Source organism: Hemiscyllium ocellatum, chromosome 10 (assembly GCF_020745735.1).
Source record: "Hemiscyllium ocellatum isolate sHemOce1 chromosome 10, sHemOce1.pat.X.cur, whole genome shotgun sequence".
Lineage (NCBI taxonomy): Eukaryota > Metazoa > Chordata > Chondrichthyes > Orectolobiformes > Hemiscylliidae > Hemiscyllium > Hemiscyllium ocellatum.
The window spans coordinates 101,453,420-101,460,041 of NC_083410.1; positions in this window are offsets into that span (position 1 = coordinate 101,453,420).

The following is a 6,622-nucleotide window of genomic DNA, read 5'->3' on the forward strand; positions in this document are numbered from 1 at the left end:
GTCAGGTGCTGCGTTTTGGAAAAGCAAATCAGAGCAGAACTTACATACTTAATAGCAAGGTCCTAGAGAGTGCTGCTGAACAAAGAGGCCTTGGAGTGCAGGTTCATAGCTCCTTGAAAGTAGAACCACAAGTAGATAGGATAGTGAAGAAGGTGTTTGGTATGCTTTCCTTTATTGCACAGAACATTGATTATTGGAGCTGGGAGATCATATTGCAGCTGTATAGGACATTGGTTTGGCCAGTTTTGGAATATTGCATGCAATTCTGGTCCCTTTTCTATTAGAAGGATGGTGTAAAACCTGAAAGGGTTCAGAAAAGATTTATAAGGATGTTGCCAGGGTTGAAGGATGTGAGCTATATGGCGAGGCTAAATAGGCTGGGACTGTTTTCCCTGGAGCGTCGAAGGCTGAAGGGTGACCTTATAGAGCTTTATAAAATCATGAGGGGCATGGATAGGATAAATAGATAAGGGTGGGTGAGTCCAGAACTAGCAAGCACAGGTTTAGGGTGAGAGGGGAAAGATATAAAAGGGACCTAAGGGGCACCTTTCTCACAAAAATGGTTGTACATGTATGGAATGAGCTGCCAGAGGAAGTGGTGAAGGCACATACAATTGCAGCATTTCAAAGGCATTTGGATGGGTATATGAATAGGAAGAGTTTAGAGGGATGTGGGCCAATGCTGGCAAATGGGACTAGATTATTTTATGATATCTGGTTAGCACAGACGAGTTGGACCAAAGGGCCTGTTTCTGTGCTGTACAGCTCTATGACTCTATGACTCTCTCAATAAGCTGAGTATGCAGGAAATTCTTCTCTGACAAATACAATAATACAGTTACATCCTCATTGATGCCAGATAAAATCACATGCTGGTTTTGTTCATTCAGTTCTGTTTGAAGAGCACATTGAAAGGTGACCCCTGTGGATATAGCCTTTGAAGCCGAAAGCTGCTTACGTTGTTCTATTTATCTGGACCGGGTGGTTTGGATGGTGATGATATGGTCATGTGACCTTTCCTCTCACTTCCACCATTCTCAGTCCTAAATCAGGAACTAGCGCTTTCACTTTCTCACAACATTACTTCAATCATATTCGGTTTAACATCTCTCCGATGGCACCCATACTTTCTGAGCTATATTTATGGAAGATGCCAGTGGTGCAAGTGTTTTTTTTAATTCAGTAGAGGATGTGGGCTTTGTTGGCTGGGCCGGTATTTATTGCTCATCCATAACTACCCTAGGAGTAGCCACCTTGTTAACATGCCCCTTGCTTGAGGTGAAGCGACAATTAAAGAGTTGTCTGTAAAGGATAATGCTAATGCACAACATCCTGAGGTTTACAGGGGCACAGAGCTGAACCCTATCAGCTTGAACCGCATGTATACAGCAAGATGCTGTTATATGGAATGCTGCCTTTCATGGGTGATGTGGGGATGGGAGGAGATGGGTTCAGCATTCATACAGCATGTACACTTTCCTACTGTCACTTTGCCACATGATCACTGTGGCGTTCATCCAAACAAGGTCCAATCTCAAAGTTCCAAGATGAGTTATTGCATGGTGCTCCTAGTCGGAATGTACCATGTCCCACCTGTATGGAGAAGGATGATCAGCTGTCATTTGTCTTATAGTCATGCAGTCCTATAGCACAGAGACAGGCCCTTTGGACCTAACTGGTCCATGCCGACCAAAATATGCATCAACGCTAACCCCTTTTCCCTACCCTTAGCCTATAGCCTGCTAATGCTTTCCACTCCATGTATTTGTCCAAATGCCTTTGAAATATTGTTAATGTACCCTTCTCAACCATATGTGTACCACTGTGTGTAAAAAAAGTTGACCCTCAGGTTCCCTTTTATTCTTTCCCCTCTAACCTTAAGCTGATGTCCTCTAGTCCTCGATTTCCCAACCCTGGGAAAAAGATTGAGCGCATTCACCCTATCCATGCCTTTCATGACTTTTACTTCTGTCAGATCCCCCTCAGTCTCCTATACTCTAAAGAAAAAGGTCCTAGCTTGTCCATCCTCTCCCTATAACTCAGATCTTTGAGTCCTGGCAATATCCTTGTAAATTTCTTCTGCGCTCTTTTCAGTTTTACAACATCCTTCCTGTAGTAAGGTGACCAAAACTGAATACAATACTCCAAGTGCAGCCTCACCAATGTCCTGTACAACTGCAACATAACTTCCCAACTTCTATACTCAATGCCCTGACTGATGAAGGCCAGTGTGCCAAAAGCCTTCTTCACTGTCCTGTCTATCTGGGACTCCACTTTTAGACAACTGTGCACCTGAACACCAAGGTCCCTCTGTTCCACTACACTCCTTAATGCCCTACCATTCACCATGAAACTCCTACCTTGATATGATTTTCCAAAATGCAAGATGCAAGCACTCACACTTATTTGCATGTGATATGAATGCTAACTGCTCACATTGATGAGGAGCTGCTCTGTTTCTTATATTCCCCAGACAAGGTCATTACAAATATGACTAATGCATCCAGCCACAGCAGGGGACTGTCATCACTGTTGCTGCGATGGAACAAAGATGCAGAGGAATGCGGATCTATCAGCAATCCCAAGACCAGCAGCAACCTCCAGCAGCTGCTGTGTGGCTTCTATATGAAGAGGTTGCAGCTGACGGCCTCCTCAGGGTGCAGAGGAAATCCAGGAGTGTTTATCCTCGATGCTATTTCCTCCGGATGAGTGAGTGCAGACTGAGGAAGTCCTAGGATACTGTCACTGAAAGATGCCAACTGCTGGAATGGGACCTATGACTTGAAGGAGTGGTCGCCATCCCATCCCAGTGGCTGTCAAGGTGACCTCTGATTTCCCTATGACTAGGTCAGTGCTGCAGCCAAAGCTATACGAATTGGCTTCCCCACCCGTCCACCCCAACAGTCCAAGGTGCAATAGATTGTGCTGAGAGAGTCATATCATATTGCAGCTGTGTTCATCAATAGAAAACAGTGCCATTCTGTCAAATTACAAGTGATCTGTGATCATCAGTTTCACTGCTGAGATATTTGTGCCTGATTTACTACCATGACATTTATATCCTTGATGTTCCCCTTCAGGGTCCATATGCCTTACAAAACTGGTTCCTGGGGGACAAGGGCTACACTCTGCAATCCTGGTTTATGAGTCTATTAAGCAGCCCCCTGATTGAAGCTGAGTGCGGAAACAATGCAACACCTTCTCTGACCAGGGCCACGGTGGAGCTGATGATATGCCTTCTGAAGATGTGGCTCTGCTGCTTGGATTGGCATGGGAGGATGCTTGCAGTACAGACCGGACGGAGTGTGTTGTATAATTCTAGCATGCAGTGCTCTGCACAACTGGAACAGGCAATAAGGGGTTGTGATGGAATTTACAAATTAGGACAGCGGGATCTGTCTTTTGAAGCAAAGATGAGGACATTGAGCAGGAGGAACATCCCCTTCAGTGAGATAGAGCCCTACAGCATCAGGCATAAGAAACCAGACAAGACTTAATGGATATCCAGTTCCAGTCAATAAGAGCTAGTGTAATGAGCTCTCATTGACTGTAAACTTGGTGGTTGACTTGAAAACAGGTGAAAATGTGTTGCTGGTTAAAGCACAGCAGGTTAGGCAGCATCCAAGGAACAGGAAATTCGACGTTTCGGGCATAAGCCCTTCATCAGGAATGAGGAGAGAGTGCCAGGCAGGCTAAGATAAAAGGTAGGGAGGAGGGACTTGGGGGAGGGGCGATGGAGATGTGATAGGTGGAAGGAGGTCAAGGTGAAGATGATAGGCCGGAGTGGGGTGGGGGCGGAGAGGTCAGGAAGAAGATTGCAGGTTAGGAGGGCGGTGCTGAGTTGAGGGAACCGACTGAGACAAGGTGGGGGGAGGGGAAATGAGGAAACTGGAGAAATCTGAGTTCATTCCTTGTGGTTGGAGGGTTCCCAGGCGGAAGATGAGGCGCTCCTCCTCCAGCCGTCGTGTTGTTATGTTCTGCCGGTGGAGGAGTCCAAGGACCTGCATGTCCTCGGTGGAGTGGGAGGGAGAGTTAAAGTGTTGAGCCACGGGGTGGTTGGGTTGGTTGGTCCGGGCGTCCTAGAGGTGTTCTCTGAAGCATTCTGCAAGTAAGCGGCCTGTCTCCCCATTATAGAGGAGGCCACATCGGGTGCAGCGGATGCAATAGATGATGTGTGTGGAGGTACAGGTGAACTTGTGGCGGATATGGAAGGATCCCTTGCGGCCTTGGAGGGAAGTGAGGGAGGATGTGTGGGTGCAAGTTTTACATTTCCTGCGGTTGCAGGGGAAGGTGCCGGAGTGGAGGTTGGGTTGGTGGGGGGTGTGGATCTGACGAGGGAGTCACGAAGGGAGTGGTCTTTGCGGAACGCTGATAGGGGAGGGGAGGGAAATACATCCCTGGTGGTGGGGTCCGTTTGGAGGTGGCGGAAATGATGATGGATGATACCTTGTATACGGAGGTTGGTGAGGTGGTAGGTGAGAACCAGTGGGGTTCTGTCTTGGTGGCGGTTGGAGGAGCGGGGCTCAAGGGTGGAGGAGCGGGAAGTGGAGGAGATGCGGTGGAGGGCATCGTCGATCACGTCTGGGGGGAATCTGCGATCCTTGAAGAAGGAGGCCATCTGGGCTGTGCGGTGTTGGAACTGGTCCTCCTGGGAGCAGATGCGGTGGAGACGAAGGAATTGGGAATATGGGATGGAGTTTTTACAGGGGGCAGGGTGGGAGGAGGTGTAGTCCAGGTAGCTGTGGGAGTCAGTCGGTTTATAGTAGATGTCTGTGTTGAGTCGGTCGCCCGAGATAGAAATGGAAAGGTCTAGGAAGGGGAGGGAGGAGTCTGAGACAGTCCAGGTGAATTTGAGGTCGGGATGGAAGGTGTTCGTAAAGTTGATGAACTGTTCAACTTCCTCGTGGGAGCACGAGGCAGCGCCGATACAGTCATCGATGTAGTGGAGGAAAAGGTGGGGGGTGGTGCCAGTGTAGTTGTGGAAGATGGACTGTTCCACATATCCTACGAAGAGATAGGCATAGCTGGGCCCCATGCGGGTGCCCATGACAACTCCTTTAGTTTGGAGGAAGTGGGAGGATTGAAAAGAGAAGTTAAAACAGGTGTTTCTGTTCTGAGAGGAAGTGAAGCCTCTGTTTCTAAATAAATGTCTATTTGATACACATTTAGGGGGCTTTCCAGATGGTCTGCATTGAACAGTGATGAGATGCTGGGCTCCTGTGGGAATTGGGGAGGCAAAGAATAGTAGTGATTTAGTGAAGGTTATAAGGTAGGAAGTGGCTAAGGACATGGATGTGGCCTGGTACTTACACAGCGATAGTCGCAGAAAAGTATTGTTGTATCTGTAGTGCCATCTCTGTCTTCTTGAGAAGCATTAATTTGTGGTTGCTGTGCAATTTCATTGACAGTGAAGTGCAACTCCAGACTGTTAACACTTGACCAGGAGTGCATAGGTGAAGTTCCAAGATGGGTGCCATAATATCCCAGGATACCCCAATAGTGTCAAGTATTTCCGGCTATAGTGAGAGTGGAATCGGGCTAGCGTCAGAGGATGTTATAAGGGCACAGGAGGAAGTTCATGTGGTGGATTTGGGATGATGGTATTGTACAAGAAACTCAGTACGCCACGCAGAGAGGAACTCTCCATAAAACCTGATGAAAATTACACTTTGCCAAAATACATAAAGTCTCAGACCTATACAGAGGAACCTCGATTATCCGAATGACACGGGTGGGGAGTATTTTGTTTGGATAATCAAATGTTCGACTAATTGAATGCCGGATAACACAGTTTAGCCAAGCATCGGGACCTTGCGATCTTGTCCGGATAATCCCAAACTTGGATAATCGAATGCCGCATAATTGAGGTTCCTCTATATATGGAAAATAGGATGAGGCTGTTCAGTCCTTTGAGCCTGTTCTATCTTTTGCTTTGATCATGGCTGATCATCCAAGTCAGTACTCTGTTTCCACTTTCTCCCCGTTCTCTTTAATCCCTACTAAATTTCTTCAGGCATTTCAAATTACAAAGTTATCCTCAATTCACAAAACAGTGTTGATGGGACTGAAAGATCTCTTCCATTTTTTGTTTAATTTTAGACAATTTTACTTTTCTTATCTCCATGGAAACTATTTGGACTGTGTGTGTGGCTCCATTTTCTTTCAAAGCTCTTAAGATGGAGTTGGAATTCCATGCTTTCTGTTTATAAGAAATCAAAATCCTACTATGGCTCTGTTCAGGAATCCAATGTGCAATTGTCTCTATTAAGAAAGTTAACAAAAAAATTAAAAATGCAAAAAACTGTGCAGAGTTATAAAGCTGTTAATAACTGCAAAGGGCAGAGCAAACACATGTAAAGGCAAAATAAAAATAAAATACTGCAGATGCTAGAACCTGGAATGAAAATAGAAAATGTTGGAGAAACTCAGCGGGTTGGGCAGCAGCTTGGAAAGAGGAACAGAAGTTAGACCAGATGCGAAACGTTAGCTCAGCATGCTACCAGACCTGCTGAGTTTCTCCAACGCTTCCTGTTTTTACTCACAAAGGCATGTCACCTTACACATGAAGTTTTCTGTATAAATTCATTTTTAAAGCCTGCTTTTGGACTTCTAATACTTGTTC